General features: G+C 43.6%; 1 pseudogene; it reads right to left on the bottom strand.

Moving 5' to 3' along the window:
* Positions 1-1,673: 1,673 nt before the first annotated feature.
* LOC123498180 overlaps positions 1,674-9,162 on the bottom strand; it is a 218,945-nt pseudogene continuing 211,456 nt past the window's right edge.

Genomic DNA, 9,162 nt, shown 5'->3' with positions numbered 1-9,162 from the left:
TTCTCGTTTGCATCTAAAACTCGAGTCTTCTTTGTCAGGTTGTCCCCAAAAACCTTCTTCAGCATCTTCACTCCAGCCCCTTCAATTTCCTCCTCGTTTGCAAAATTTCTCGTATGTAATCTGGAAGTTTTGAGACCAGTCCGAGATAAGAATAATCAATCAAGAAGTTTTTTTGTGCGAGAATTCCTCGGTTGCCTCCTTGCTGTGTCTGAGGATACCCGACTGGGAGATAGGAACTAAAAATAGAGGTGAGAGATAAGAAGACGGAAGGAAAAATGTAAGAAAAGGAAAAAGGGTGAGATATGAAAGAAGGGAGGAAGAAAGTTAAAGACAAGGAGAGAGAGAGAGAGAGAGAGAGAGAGAGAGAGAGAGAGAGAGAGAGAGAGAGAGAGAGAGAGAGAGAGAGAGAGAATGTCTGTTACGTAATGTATGGCATAGATTAACCAGTTATCATAAGAACGTGTATACAGGTTGAAATGTAGTCGTGATTACTATGTATGAGGAACAGAAGGAGAAGGAGGAGAGGAAAGGTTGAAGTTACATAATGTATGGGATAAAACAAAGGAAGAATTTATATATATTGAAGTCTATTGAAATCTATTGATCATCCATGACCTACGGTCGTCTTTCTGCCTTCACGCTGCTCATTACCCCATAGGAAGTATACCTGTGTTATATTGCTCACCTTGGTTACCTGCCCTGGTGCTGCTCGGTCTTTTGCGTGTTAGTGACAGTGGTAAAGTGTTGTTAACTATCAACAATCAGACCCGGTATTCTGAAACGCTTTACTCTATGTTCAAAGGCTACAGAGATGAATAACGGAGTTCTCAAGATCTTTTTTCCAGGTAATAGTCTATGAAACGTGTTATTGTATCACTTGAAAAAAAAAAAACATTCTTAGGAGCCAGTGTAACTTAACTAAGGATTTTTATATTGTGTCGGTGCTTTTCAGAAGTTTGAGTAGAGTCCCATATATTTAGTAGGTGTATATTTTCATCACTGTCTTACCTCCCACGACTCTTTCAGTTCCGTTTGTTATGTTCCCTGTAATGTTGTGAGTTGTATATGCTGTTCTGTATTGTATTTAAATTTTTTGTTATTTCTATTTGTTTATTACTTTCTTTTCTAACTTATCTTATAAGCGCATGTTGCTTGATATTCTTTTTTTTTCTTTTACATATGCCATAATGATCCTCTGATTGTGAAATATCGACAAATATTGAGATGAGACGTTGCTGTGTACGTCCGAACCACTCTGTTTTATGGGAAGTCAACGCTTACTCAGTGAAAGTCCTCTTTACTGTTTATCCACCACATATTTACGTAGATGGTTTTCAGTGTGCTTATCATCCAGGGACATTCCTCAGTAGTATGCTGTCAGAAGTGTTTGGGCTTGAGCAGTGCGCGAGTAGTGTTTTTTATTGATTCACCCGGCGGAGAGTTAGAACATAAGAACATAGGAAAAGAGGGAAGCTGCAAGAGGCCGCCAGGCCTAAACGTGGCAAACCCCTGTATGATTAAAGCTACCTAATTCCATCTATCATCCCCATCCATAAATTACAAAGGTTCAGCTACTCCATATCAATATGTATTTCACCAGTCAGATCCACTGCTCGTAAACATCTTTCCAGTTTAGAGATAGAAAAAAAAAGCAGTTTATCATGTGACATTTATTAAATATGGGCTATAAATGTATAAAATATCTAACAACGCTATACTGAATACTAGATCTATGTAGTTGGTCGTGAAATTTGCTCTGTAATTTGAGTGAAATACAAAGTGGTAAGCACTGGAATTGCTCCTCGTGTTACCAAGTACCCATATCTTCCCCAACCTTTGCGGCGGCGGCCTGCACCTCGCCATCACTCGGTAGTTCTCTAATTCTTTGTGAGGGAATCAAGTTAGCACTGTCGCTCTTGTGTGAACTTCCACACTTATCATATCACTTATCTGGTGTTTTTTTTTCTCCTTCCCTTTGTCACGCGCACTTTTAATTTATGCTTTTTCTCGGACACTATGAACACACACACACACACACACACACACACACACACACACACACACACACACACACACACACATACATCGCTTACCTCTGTCGCTATTCCAAGGAAACATTTTGGTAGGCAAATTTAATCCATGAATGAAAATGACGTATAATTTTAGTTTGTCTTGATTTCTGTCACTCCAAATCTCATCACTCCACTGAGATGATGCCTACCGACACAGGTGGCGTGCACTTAGTGTTGTCCCTGAGAAGAATGGTCCGGTTAGGAGCGCCGCAAGGACTCAGCAAGCAGTGGACAACTCTTCCCTGCTCTGAGGCGACGAGGAAACTTGGCAAGGCTTTCTGAGATGAGTGGGTGTGGTGGTGAGCTGGATGTCAGGTTCCTGCGTGCCTCTTTCCTTTTGCAACTTGACGAATGCCTTGCTGTGAACTTTAGTGAGGAAGGTTGGGTCCTTTGAAGCATCGGGGAGATTCTTGAGTAAATCCATCACCTCCAGGAATTCGGAAACGAGAGGTCTGATGCCTCCTTCCTCCTCCAGGTCAGGTGGTAGGCCTTGGAGAGGACAGGAAGGGACACCTGGTCACTATCATGGTTGAACAACTTATATGCACACGCACGCGCGCGCTCGAGCTTATGAGCACAATAGTAATGATTCAATTTTTTTTTTTATTTAACTTCATGATATAAAAGACGAATTAAATCTGGCAAAAATAACTATTACATAACACTTGAATCACATTGAACATATCCTAATGTTGTTCGTTAAGGAGAAGGTCGTGCTAACCGGACTTAGCAGAGGCGAGCGACCCTGCAGAGGATCCATCACCCTCGTAGGCGTAGGCCCTTAGGTCGTCTCGCGGTAAGGAGGATCCGGCGATGATCTTGTCACTGCGGCTGTCTGCCGGGCTGCTGGTGACTCGGCAGGACAGCAAGGAGACCTGGACACCCCTTCCCCGGTCTCAGACGCGTCTGTTAATGAGAGAACAGACTCTGATCTACATAAAAAGTGGGGCGTTGTAGCTTCACTCCTCAGGAAGCTCACGAACACTTTTATCAGAACACTTGTGTCTGGCCGCGGTTATTGAGTGTTAATTCTATAAACTGTTGAAAAATAATAGTGGTAGTAACAGAATAGCGCAACAATTAATTAATTCTGCCAATCTGCGGTTTCGGGTACAAGAGCATGAAACTAACAAAATAACGAGAACAAAAAGTTAGCCTCACTGACCTGGTTTGCGTGGTGGCGGCGGCGGTGGCGGCAGGGTCGAGGGCTGGGCGTGTGACAGGCTGTACTTGAGGCACTCGAGGTAAGTGTCTTGGTGGGCCAGGGCAAGGCTGGAGGTCTCTAAGTGCGTCTTGCCTTCCCCTCCACCTCCCTCATCTGTTCCACTGCATTTGACAGCCCTCATTTCCCCGCCTTCATCCTCCATATCCTCCACATGTCTGCTGCCAACGTCTCGGTTGAGCCAGTGGCGACGCAAGCGGATGGATATCACAATACCGATCACCACTGGGGAAAACAATATTTGGAAAACGTCGGATAAAAGCTGTCAATGTCAAAGACCAATACCATTGTGCTTATATTTACGAACAAAAAGGTGTGAAACTGGTATTCACGTAACAGATACAAGAAGAATAAGAAGGAGTTAGGTAAAAGTAAATTACACCAACACTGTGGTGCACACTGACCCAGCAGCAGCAGCGAGACTGTGAGTGCCGCGATGGCTGCCGGTGCGGTGAGGAGGTGACTCCCAGAGTGGTGGCTGCTCCACTGACAGTTATCACCGGCGTAACCAGGCGCGCACACACACAGATACCCGGGCCGCAGGTTGTAACAATTACCACTATGTAGACATGGCTGCCACACACACTCGTCCACGTCCTTGCAACTCTGACCCACCAGCTGGTGACCCAAACCGCAGCTAAGGGAAAACACGAATGCGTGTGTGCATAGTCTCTCTCTCTCTCTCTCTCTCTCTCTCTCTCTCTCTCTCTCTCTCTCTCTCTCTCTCTCTCTCTCTATCTATCTATCTATCTATCTATCTATCTATCTATTTATCTATCTGTCTATCTATTTATCTATCTCTGTTTCACACGCGCGCACACACACACACACACACACACACACACACACACACACACACACACACACACACACACACACACACACACAAACACACACACCTCATACACATATAGTTCATGGGAATAATAGTTCTTCTTACAAGTCAAAAAGAAAATCCTTAAAGTTTACCTGCAGGTGGCGTGGCCCCAGTTACTGGTACAAATGAGTGGTGGTGTGCAAGTGGTGTTGAGACAGGCGTTGTGGGCGTGGCAGTCGTGAGTCACTCTCTCCGAGGTGGTAATCTGGCCCCAGGTAGTCCCGTTAAGAGCAGGCGGCAGAGGCAAGCTTCGCCCAGACACTCGTAAGTCGTCCACACAAGCTGCGACAATCACAGTTAGTGCCAAGCCTCCACAGTGAGAGGAAATGTTGTGTTGGGCCTTACATATGGCATTCGTTCCTTTCCTTTTATATAAGAGAAGGACTTACAAACACTGTTAGCTCTTTCACACTTCGCCTCACACATGCACAAGACGATGACAAAAGTTCCCCATTCTCCTCCGCCTTCCTCCCGCCTCCCGCCAAACTTGAAGACACTCTATGAAGTGTTCGCACCTTATAGTGTCCTTGTCTCAGATAGGACGTGCTTTCAAGCCGAAAACTGTTTCTTCTTTTGAAGGAAGAAACTTAGATACCTAAATTCAAGTGCTGGGGGAGGTTTGAGTCTGCACAATGCTTATAATATATGAAAGTTGACGGAAAGAAAATAGTCGGCAGTGTGAGGAATAATTCTCTCTTTTTGAATTCATAATATATATATATATATATATATATATATATATATATATATATATATATATATATATATATATATATATTTACTTTTAAAAAATTTGCTCAGCTTAGACCAAGTGTGAACAACATATAAAAAGTGTATTTTTATGATGACTGCCCTCTCAGGAAAGGAATCTATGCAGTACTTGTTCAGTGAGTGGGAACGCTTGTGTTCGTGAGTAAAAGAGAGATTACAGAACTGTACTACAAAATGACGCATCCTAGAACGCTTCACATTTTTATGAAGATGAATATCAGTGAAGCGACTTCCATAATCCTCGTATTGATGATATAGTGAACTTGACAATATCCTCCCAAAATTACTCGAAATTTGAATGGGTCATGATTCATTGAGCTACTTAGTGTAAAGGCGGGATCACACGTGTCGATATGCGACAGAAATCGTCGCTAGAAGTATCGACTAAGTCCTTTTAGTCGTAACACGTTAACCCATAGCGACTGGGAAGTTTCGGCTGGTTGGCGGGAAGTGGATGTAAACAAACAGCTACACAACAAGTTGTCCTACACCCAACCAATAACTTCAAAGGTTATAATTAGAGTAAACTATCCTGTATTTCTTATAAGAAAATTGTTAATCTTAAAAAGACTGCACAAATGCGATCAAATTAAATCATCACAAGTATTCATTCCTCACGAACAACACCCTGTATAGAGGGAAACAGTTCTTGGAAAGTGGCAGCTATCTCATTTAATGTCGATTTACGTAAACTTTTTTTGCTCTATAGTTAATTCTTAGAGTCCCAGATGTGTTTTTTTTTTTTCCTCACCAACTCCAGCATATTTTCTATATCTAGACACCACTATTCCAAACGTTTTTCCGTGACGTCACAACTTAAACAAAGTCGCAAATTGATTGAACAAGACCAACATGTTGGTCTTATTTTGCGACTAGTTTCTCCAGTCGGTAGGCACTGGATATTTCAGTCGCATATTGACACTTGTGAATCCGCCTTAAGATATTCCAGTGTCTCTAGCAAGCAGTGTTGTCTGGTGTGTACTCACTGTCGTGCAGGTCGTCATGTACAGTGATTAAGGTCACTCCTGAAAATTCAGGTATTCCACCCACGCTGACACCATCGTGCTTGTCCACCAGCAGGGGCGCAGGCCTGGTGACGGTGATGGGGTCCGAGAGAAAAGACACCAAGGACTCATTTCGTCTCCACCCGTCACCATCGTCCACGCTGAGGACAAGGTTGTGACCGCTCCGCTCAGCCCTGATGGTGTGCCATAATCCATCTCCGAGTGGACGTCCCTCCACGCAGGCCACTCGCTCACCCCACCCGGCCCCTGACATGGATGCACACGCCACACCCGCTCGTAACTGAAAGACACAGTAACTGTAAGGTAGCTAGCCATTGACTAAGCTATGATTTGTATCCACATCAATAAGTATAAAGAACAAGATGGCGTTCAATTATTTGGTTACTTAAGAGAGACCCACATGGAGAGTGAAGGCTGCCGAGCGATGGTGGGCAGCCAGATGCACCAGGAAGCCTGAGCGTGAACCTCTTGTCCTCAGTCGCAACTGAACATTTAACTCCCTTGGCGGTGGGGTGAAAGACAGTGCCATCTTGAGATAGGAATTTTTACCCAGTGTGGCGGGCACAGTAGGCGTAGAGCAAGAGGGACCCGACCAACCGGAATGACATTCACAGTGTGGCTGGTTGACGCCGCCCACACACTCTCCATGGTAGCCACACACCCCGGGGCCTCCATGGCAGGCGTGCTCCTGCGGGTGACAGCCACCACGACTGGCCATGCTGTAGGCCGGCTCGCCCAGGTCCACCAGCTGCAACAAAGCTGCAGGATGGTCAGTTAATGCATCTTTCACTTCATGAAAGAAATTCTTTGTGGAATAATATATGCATAAAATTACATCATAAGAACAATAATACAAAATTGTAGTTTATAATGTATACAATGAAATATTGTGAATTCACCACATGTTTAAATAATGTCAGTGGCAAATATCTTACCTGACCATTTAGGGTGAGGTGTGAGATACAGCCATCTAGCGGAGGCATAGTGGGGCCCTCCACCCAACCATGGTCTTTAGGACGTGGCAGAGAATGGGCCAGTCCTCCTACTTGCAAAGGCACGGACATGCGCCACGACTCGCCCCCGGGCGGAGGGTGCCAGACAGCGCTTTTCAAGCAGTGGATGTTACCATCAAGGTGGTCGTCCCAGCCGCGTCCACAGAGGTCCACCATCAACAACGCTCCCTGAACCACCACACCAAATAATATCCATTGAAATGTGATGGATTTGACGTGGTGACGTCTTATTTTAATACTGTATCATTCTTATCAAACGAGGATGACTTGTATCACGCACACCATACATTTTAACAATACATGATTTTTTATACTGGCGGCAGCCTAAGTCTGTCTGTCACTGGTGCTTGTGGGTCAGGGCTGCAGAGCAGACGGCGGGGAAAGCTGTAGTGAGTTCAAGGTGTGTTCATAAGACGTGGTAAACATTTATAATCAGTGAGTGTTAAGTGAGATGAAAATAATCGATCATGCTTCTGGTAAAATTATAGTAAAATATTATAATATTCAATAGTTCTTTCCGAATTCTTCTTTGTGCAAATAAATTAATCGTCAGAGCGACTGAGCGTGCAGTGAGAGGGGAGAGACAATTGCTTTCATGCACTGTGGATAATTCTTTATTAATCTTCGTTTGGTGTTCTTATATATATATATATATATATATATATATATATATATATATATATATATATATATATATATATATATATATTAGCATTATTGTGTGATGCAGCTCACCCTCCTTTAACAGATGACTGGCTGCAAAGACACGGCGACGTCAACGATGTGACAGTAACTCGACGCAAAAATTTCATAATTATTGTAATACATTGATATCTGTGAAGCTGTTTTTTGTTTATGCCTTTGTAAAATTGCTACGGTGATCATTATAAGATGAATCCTAGTATAAGGTGACCATTTCTTTATAAATATTCGTTTTGAAAGTTAACTGTCAGTAAAATCAGAATTTGAAAAGATCTGCTATTTTTAAGCGCTCTCAAGTTAATATAGATATAAATAAAAAAAAAAAGGAAAAACACCTTCTCTGTAACTGCATTTAACAAAGATAGAACAGTTGTTTTATCAGAAGGATTATGGGGAATAAACTTTATGGTAGATTCATAAAAGAAGGAAAAACGATACATAAGCCAAGAAACAAGAAGAGAATTATTAGCTTGCCTGAGCGTGGAGGTGGAGGTGAATGGTGTGCCAGTCACCATCATGCAGCGTGGCATTCACCACCAATTTCACTGGCTCCCCTCCTCCCTCAAGCAGAAGCTGTACACGCCCCTGCAACAACTGCAGAGTTAGCATGGGAGTGGGCTGGGCGTGAGAGCGGCGGGGATGTGGGGCGAGGGGACCAGAGTAGAGAAGGAGACCATTATGGCGCCGGGTTAATACTCTGAGAGACACAGTGACAGGCAGGCAAGGAGGTAGGCGCCGCACCCAAGCCCACCCCGACCCAGAGAAGGTCCGGCTCAGGACCTTGCAGCGGGGCCCTGACGACCCTTGAGGGCACACACACCTGTTACAAAGTAAACACAATACCACACATTACAGTGTGTGTGTGTGTGTGTGTGTGTGTGTGTGTGTGTGTGTGTGTGTGTGTGTGTGTGTGTGTTATGTATTGTGTATGTATGTTTAATTTCACCATGCGTATATCGCTTGATCAAGTAATTTCAATACCTGACAACATTTTTTTCTTTTTTGCCAGGCAGCTTTAATAATATTCCAAACGAAACATTAATTGATGAATCCATCTCTCTTGTGGTTTTCAATGTGGTGAACGTTGAGGAAAGTCATTCTTTTCACTGAGCAAACAATAACGACAACAAATATTTACACCCACATCTTTCTGTAACGACGGAAAACGCGAAAGGAAAATGCTGCGACTAAAGTGGAAGCCAATAAAAGTAGCTCGCTTCAAAAGAAAGTCAATAAAAGTCACTAGAAGGACGTCCGGGGTCAGGCATAGAGAGAGAGAGAGAGAGAGAGAGAGAGAGAGAGAGAGAGAGAGAGAGAGAGAGAGAGAGAGCAATGGAAAAAGGAACGGAGATGTGGAAAAGGGAAGGGAAAGGGCCGCAGTTGAAGAAGGAATGGGGAGCGAGGTAGGAAATAGCAGTGATTCTTCTCTGACACAGTAACAAGCCGAATTGAAATAGAAAACCGGATCTCCAGTGAATTT

The sequence above is a fragment of the Portunus trituberculatus genome, chromosome 47 (assembly GCF_017591435.1).
Source record: "Portunus trituberculatus isolate SZX2019 chromosome 47, ASM1759143v1, whole genome shotgun sequence".
In the NCBI taxonomy this organism is placed as follows: domain Eukaryota; kingdom Metazoa; phylum Arthropoda; class Malacostraca; order Decapoda; family Portunidae; genus Portunus; species Portunus trituberculatus.
This window is presented reverse-complemented; position numbering and strand designations above follow the sequence as displayed.